Below are 6325 nucleotides of genomic sequence, written 5' to 3' on the forward strand. Positions count from 1 at the left end.
TTACCCGATTACATTTGATTACTTTGCCTCTTAAATGTACAGAATTGGACGGTGAAACCGATTTATTCCAATTTACAAAATGTCATCTGAATAACAGTATTATCATCGTCTGCGATCATGGTTGACATTATTTTGCGTGAAATTACTTCTCTGTTCTCTAAATCTCCCTCAATTTCCTATCAGAATGTCTTTTCCATATGCCAACATGCTATACAACTTATAACTAGCTTTTTTCCAAAAGTATCCATAGTCTGATTAGTGTATGTTTCTTAGCTAACTGTACCATGTGATCCGGTACTACTAACCGACCCTGGTTATTAAAGGTATCGAGGTGATGCTATCCGTGTGATTATCGGGTGCGTACGTGTCTGTGTTTCTATACAGTGTGTACGTGTCTGTGTTTCTATACAGTGTGTACGTGTCTGTGTTTCTATCCAGTGTGTACGTGCGACAGGGCAGTAGTTATCAGAATTCAGAGTAATCCAGTAATCAAGTCGTACGTCAGTGAACCGCGTTGCTCAATAGTCCTCTCGACCGCAAGGCCAGGAAGCTGTGACCTCACCAGCGTTCAGGTTAGCACCGCAAAATAGTTATTAAGACACACATATGGTACGAGGTTGAGAAAGGGAGGGGGAAAATCCATCTATACACAATATTTTCCATAAGGGAGTATAGCTACGTCTGCGTGAGGGAGGAAGAGCCCAGTGGTATTAGTCATGTGAGATCACATAGCTAGTGTGCTGGCCAACTGAATTCTTCCATTAGGAAACAACAGGCTGGATTTCGGCTTCTCAGTATATAGGATAAGATAAGATAAGATAAGTTATGAAGGACTTGAATGTCCCTGTGGGGAAATTACTTGTAAAGGTAAAGGTAAAATAAAGGTAAAAGGCAGAAAAGGGTTCAAATAAAGAAATACAGGTTTTAAATACAGGGTTTAAATTCTCCACATAGCTTAGTTCATGTTTGTCTGTGATTTATATAAAAATGGAGTCAACTCCATGACACATTTAATATGGATCATTGTGATTAGTGGGTCTGTTGATAACTGTCTGTTATATATATACACACACACACACACACACACACACACACACACACACACACACACACACACACACACACACACACACATACACACACACATACACACACACACACACACACACACACACACACACACACACACACACACACACACACACACAGTATGTGCTTCTGGGTCAGGAGGTGGGATAAAGCTCTAGGTAACTGCATCCCAGATGAAGCATCCTGCTGAGGGAAAGTGGTGACAGACAGCATTGCGATCACGTCGACACATTACCTCATACATAAGGCCATATCTTCCACCTCAGCATTTGAAACATCATGGGTGTAACCTATTTTTGGGTGAATCTCATGACTAAATCGAGCTAATAATATCATTTTTTTTAAAGGAAGTGGGACGTAAACATGTTTATTTTTTAAGCTCTGAGGTCAACAACAGGTCAACGTCAGCTGGATGTCCTCTGTCCCAGTGGTTCTCAACCAGAAGTACGGGGACCCTAGAAGAATAGAGCAAATAGCCCAATGAGAGAATACATACTGACTATTCTGATCATAGAGAATACATACTGACTATTCTGATCATAGAGAATACATACTGACTATTCTGATCATAGAGAATACACACAGATTATTCTGATCATATAGAATACATACTGACTATTCTGATCATATAGAATACATACTGACTATTCTGATCATATAGAATACATACTGACTATTCTGATCATATAGAATACATACTGACTATTCTGATCATAGAGAATACATACTGACTATTCTGATCATAGAGAATACATACTGACTATTCTGATCATAGAGAATACACACAGACTATTCTGATCATAGAGAATACATACTGACTATTCTGATCATATAGAATACATACTGACTATTCTGATCATATAGAATACATACTGACTATTCTGATCATATAGAATACATACTGACTATTCTGATCATATAGAATACATACTGACTATTCTGATCATAGAGAATACATACTGACTATTCTGATCATAGAGAATACATACTTACTATTCTGATCATATAGAATACATACTGACTATTCTGATCATATAGAATACACACTGACTATTCTGATCATATAGAATACACACTTACTATTCTGATCATAGAGAATACACACTGACTATTCTGATCATATAGAATACATACTGACTTCTGATCATAGAGAATACACACAGACTATTCTGATCATATAGAATACACACAGACTATTCTGATCATATAGAATACATACTGACTATTCTGATCATATAGAATACATACTGACTATTCTGATCATAGAGAATACACACAGACTATTCTGATCATTATAGAATAATACTGACTATTCTGATCATATAGAATACATACTGACTATTCTGATCATATAGAATACATACAGACTATTCTGATCATAGAGAATACACACAGATTATTCTGATCATAGAGAATACACACAGACTATTCTGATCATATAGAATACATACTGACTATTCTGATCATATAGAATACATACTGACTATTCTGATCATATAGAATACATACTTACTATTCTGATCATATAGAATACACACAGACTATTCTGATCATATAGAATACATACTGACTATTCTGATCATATAGAATACATACTGACTATTTTGATCATATAGAATACACACAGACTATTCTGATCATATAGAATACATACTGACTATTCTGATCATATAGAAGACATACTTACTATTCTGATCATATAGAATACATACTGACTATTCTGATCATATAGAATACATACTGACTATTCTGATCATATAGAATACATACTGACTATTCTGATCATAGAGAATACACACAGACTATTCTGATCATATAGAATAGATACTGACTATTCTGATCATATAGAATACATACTGACTATTCTGATCATATAGAATACATACTGACTATTCTGATCATATAGAATACATACTGACTATTCTGATCATAGGTTTCACTCTCTACTGTTATCTCAGCTCCAGAATTATGGTCTAAAGACTCTAAACCATAATATTCAACAACAAACAACCTCTCAGAGGGGAGTCCTGAGACAGGATCTAATCAAAGAGGAGTCTAGTTTTGTGTGTGTGTGTGTGTGTGTGTGTGTGTGTGTGTGTGTGTGTGTGTGTGTGTGTGTGTGTGTGTGTGTGTGTGTGTGTGTGTGTGTGTGTGTGTGTGCGTGCGTGCGTGCGTGCGTGCGGTGCGTGCGGCGTGCGTGCGTGCGTGCGTGCGTGCGTGCGTGCGTGCGTGGTGCGTGTGTGTTCTCTGACCCTTATTGATGTGGGGGGCACAGGGATGGTAGACCACCTTGGTAACCAGGCACTAATGTCAGACCACCAGAGACGATGGAGGAAAGAAGACAATAGGAGAAGGGAGGGGAGAGGGAGGGGGAGAGGAGAAGAGAGGAGAGGAGAGGGGATAGGAGAGGAGAGGAGAGAAGGGGAGAGGAGAATAGAAGAGGGAAGAGAGGAGAGGGGAGGAGAGGAGAGAGGAGAGGAGAGGAGAGAAGGGGAGAGGAGAATAGAAGAGGGAGAGAGGAGAGGTGAGGAGAGGAGAGAGGAGAGGGAGAGGAGGGAGGAGGGGAGAGAGGAGAGGGGAGGAGGGGAGAGAGGGGAGGGGAGGGGGAAGATAGGAGATAGGAGAGGAGAGGAGGGGAGAGGAGAGAGGAGCGGAGGGGAGAGAGGGGAGGGAGGAGGAAAGAGAGGAGAGGAGAAGAGAGAGCGGAGGGGACAGAGGAGAGGAGGAGGGAAGAGAGGAGAGATGGGAGGGGAGGAGGGAAGAGAGGAGAGAGGGGAGATAGGAGAGGGAGAAGGGAAGATAGGAGAGGAGGGGGAGAGGAGAGGAGAGGAGGGGAGAGGGGAGAGGAGAGATGAGAGGGGAGGAGGGAAGATAGGGAGAGGAGAAGAGAGGAGAGAAGGGGAGAGAGGGCGAGGGGAGGAGGGAAGAGAGGAGAGGAGAAGAGTGGAGGGAGGGAAGAGAGGAGAGGAGAAGAGAGGAGAGGAGGGGAGAGAGAGAGGAGGGGAGAGAGGAGAGGGGAGGGAGGAGGGAAGAGAGGAGAGATGAGAGGGGAGGAGGGAATAGAGGAGAGAGGGGAGAGAGAGGAAGAGGGGATGAGGGGAGAGAGGAGGGGGAGGGGAGGAGAGAAGAAATGGGAGGGGAGGAAACCTTAGTTGTTCTGTTGAACCTGTATCTGAAATGATACAGAAATGTGAGTAAGAAACCATTATCTAGCAGCTAGCCTGTGTGTGTGTGTGTGTGTGTGTGTGTGTGTGTGTGTGTGTGTGTGTGTGTGTGTGTGTGTGTGTGTGTGTGTGTGTGTGTGTGTGTTGTGTGTGTGTGTGTGTGTGTGCAGGCAGATGAGCAGAATCCCCTATGGAATCAGGCACCCGGAGCACCAACATCAGGAAAATGATTCACATCCCTCCTCCCACAGCTGTCAATCACTCTACCCACTGGCCTGCTTTTCAAATGCCAATATATACTATACTGTATGTGGTGGTATGTGTGTGTGTGTGTGTGTGTGTGTGTGTGTGTGTGTGTGTGTGTGTGTGTGTGTGTGTGTGTGTGTGTGTGTGTGTGTGTGTGTGTGTGTGTGTGTGTGTGTGTGTGTGTGTGTGTGTGTGTGTGGTGTGTGTGTGTGTGTGTGTGTGCGTGCGTGCGTGCGTGCGTGCGTGCGTGCGTGCGTGCGTGCGTGCGTGTGTGTGTGTGTGTGTGTGTGCGCGCGCATGCTTGTGCATGTGCATGTATAATGTGTGTTTGCGTGTGAAAGGAGGAGAAAACTAACGCTGCTGTCACTCAAACTAAACCAGCCGTGAAATGTTTGTCCATACTAGACGGTTTAACTGGGATTCTGTTATTAGGGAACAGTTTGGACGCAAGTGTACTTCCTGTCAGTTATTGCATTAGCACACACTGCAACGGGTAATTAAATTGGGCCCATTCAGAACGTTCTATGTTAAGTTGAAAGCGTCTATACATGCGCTATACAGTGTGTACGTGTCTGTGTTTCTATCCAGTGTGTACGTGTGTGTGTTTCTATCCAGTGTGTACGTGTGTGTGTTTCTATCCAGTGTGTACGTGTCTGTGTTTCTATCCAGTGTGTACGTGTGTGTGTTTCTATCCAGTGTGTACGTGTGTGTGTTTCTATCCAGTGTGTACGTGTCTGTGTTTCTATCCAGTGTGTACGTGTCTGTGTTTCTATCCAGTGTGTACGTGTCTGTGTTTCTATCCAGTGTGTAGTACGTGTGTGTGTTTCTATCCAGTGTGTACGTGTCTGTTTCTATACAGTGTGTACGTGTGTGTGTTTCTATCCAGTGTGTACGTGTGTATGTTTCTATCCAGTGTGTACGTGTGTGTTTCTATCCAGTGTGTACGTGTCTGTGTTTCTATCCAGTGTGTACGTGTGTGTTTCTATCCAGTGTGTACGTGTCTGTGTTTCTATCCAGTGTGTAGTTCGTGTGTGTGTTTCTATACAGTGTGTACGTGTCTGTGTTTCTATCCAGTGTGTATGTGTGTGTGTTTCTATCCAGTGTGTACGTGTGTGTGTTTCTATCCAGTGTGTACGTGTCTGTGTTTCTATCCAGTGTGTATGTGTGTGTGTTTCTATCCAGTGTGTACGTGTGTGTGTTTCTATCCAGTGTGTACGTGTCTGTGTTTCTATCCAGTGTGTACGTGTGTGTGGTTCTATCCAGTGTGTACGTGTGTGTGGTTCTATCTAGTGCAGACCTGGGCATTGTACGGCCCGCGGGCCGGATACGGCCCGCGGGATGATTCTGACCGGCCTGCGAAAGATTACATGATAATAAAAAAAAACAAAAATATATATATATTTTAATATTATTATTTTTCTTTTTTTTTTTACTTTTTTTTTTCGTGTCAACGTTCACACGCACAATATACGCTTACCTATGCTTTGACTTGATTCAACAACAAAGCAGTCGGGGCAAGCCGAAAACGGTCGAAAGTGTGGTTATTTGAAGTTTGGATTTCTTTTTTCACAACTGAGGTACTGTAGGTAGATTCAATTTTTTGAGACTAAAGTACAGAAAAAAGGAACCGTTGGGTACCGGTATCGATTCACAGGTACCGGTACCGTATCGGTTCAAATGTGAACGGTACCCATCCCTACTGAACACACAACTGCAGGGCAAGGGCATTTTTGCTCATGAAATGCATAGCCATGTGAAAGCCTTCATGACAAAGTTGCAATTAATTTCAAGGCAACTAGGCAGCAACAATCTCAAACACATGAAAA

Source organism: Notolepis coatsorum (assembly GCF_963971535.1).
Source record: "Notolepis coatsorum genome assembly, chromosome: 14".
In the NCBI taxonomy this organism is placed as follows: Eukaryota; Metazoa; Chordata; class Actinopteri; order Aulopiformes; family Paralepididae; genus Notolepis; species Notolepis coatsorum.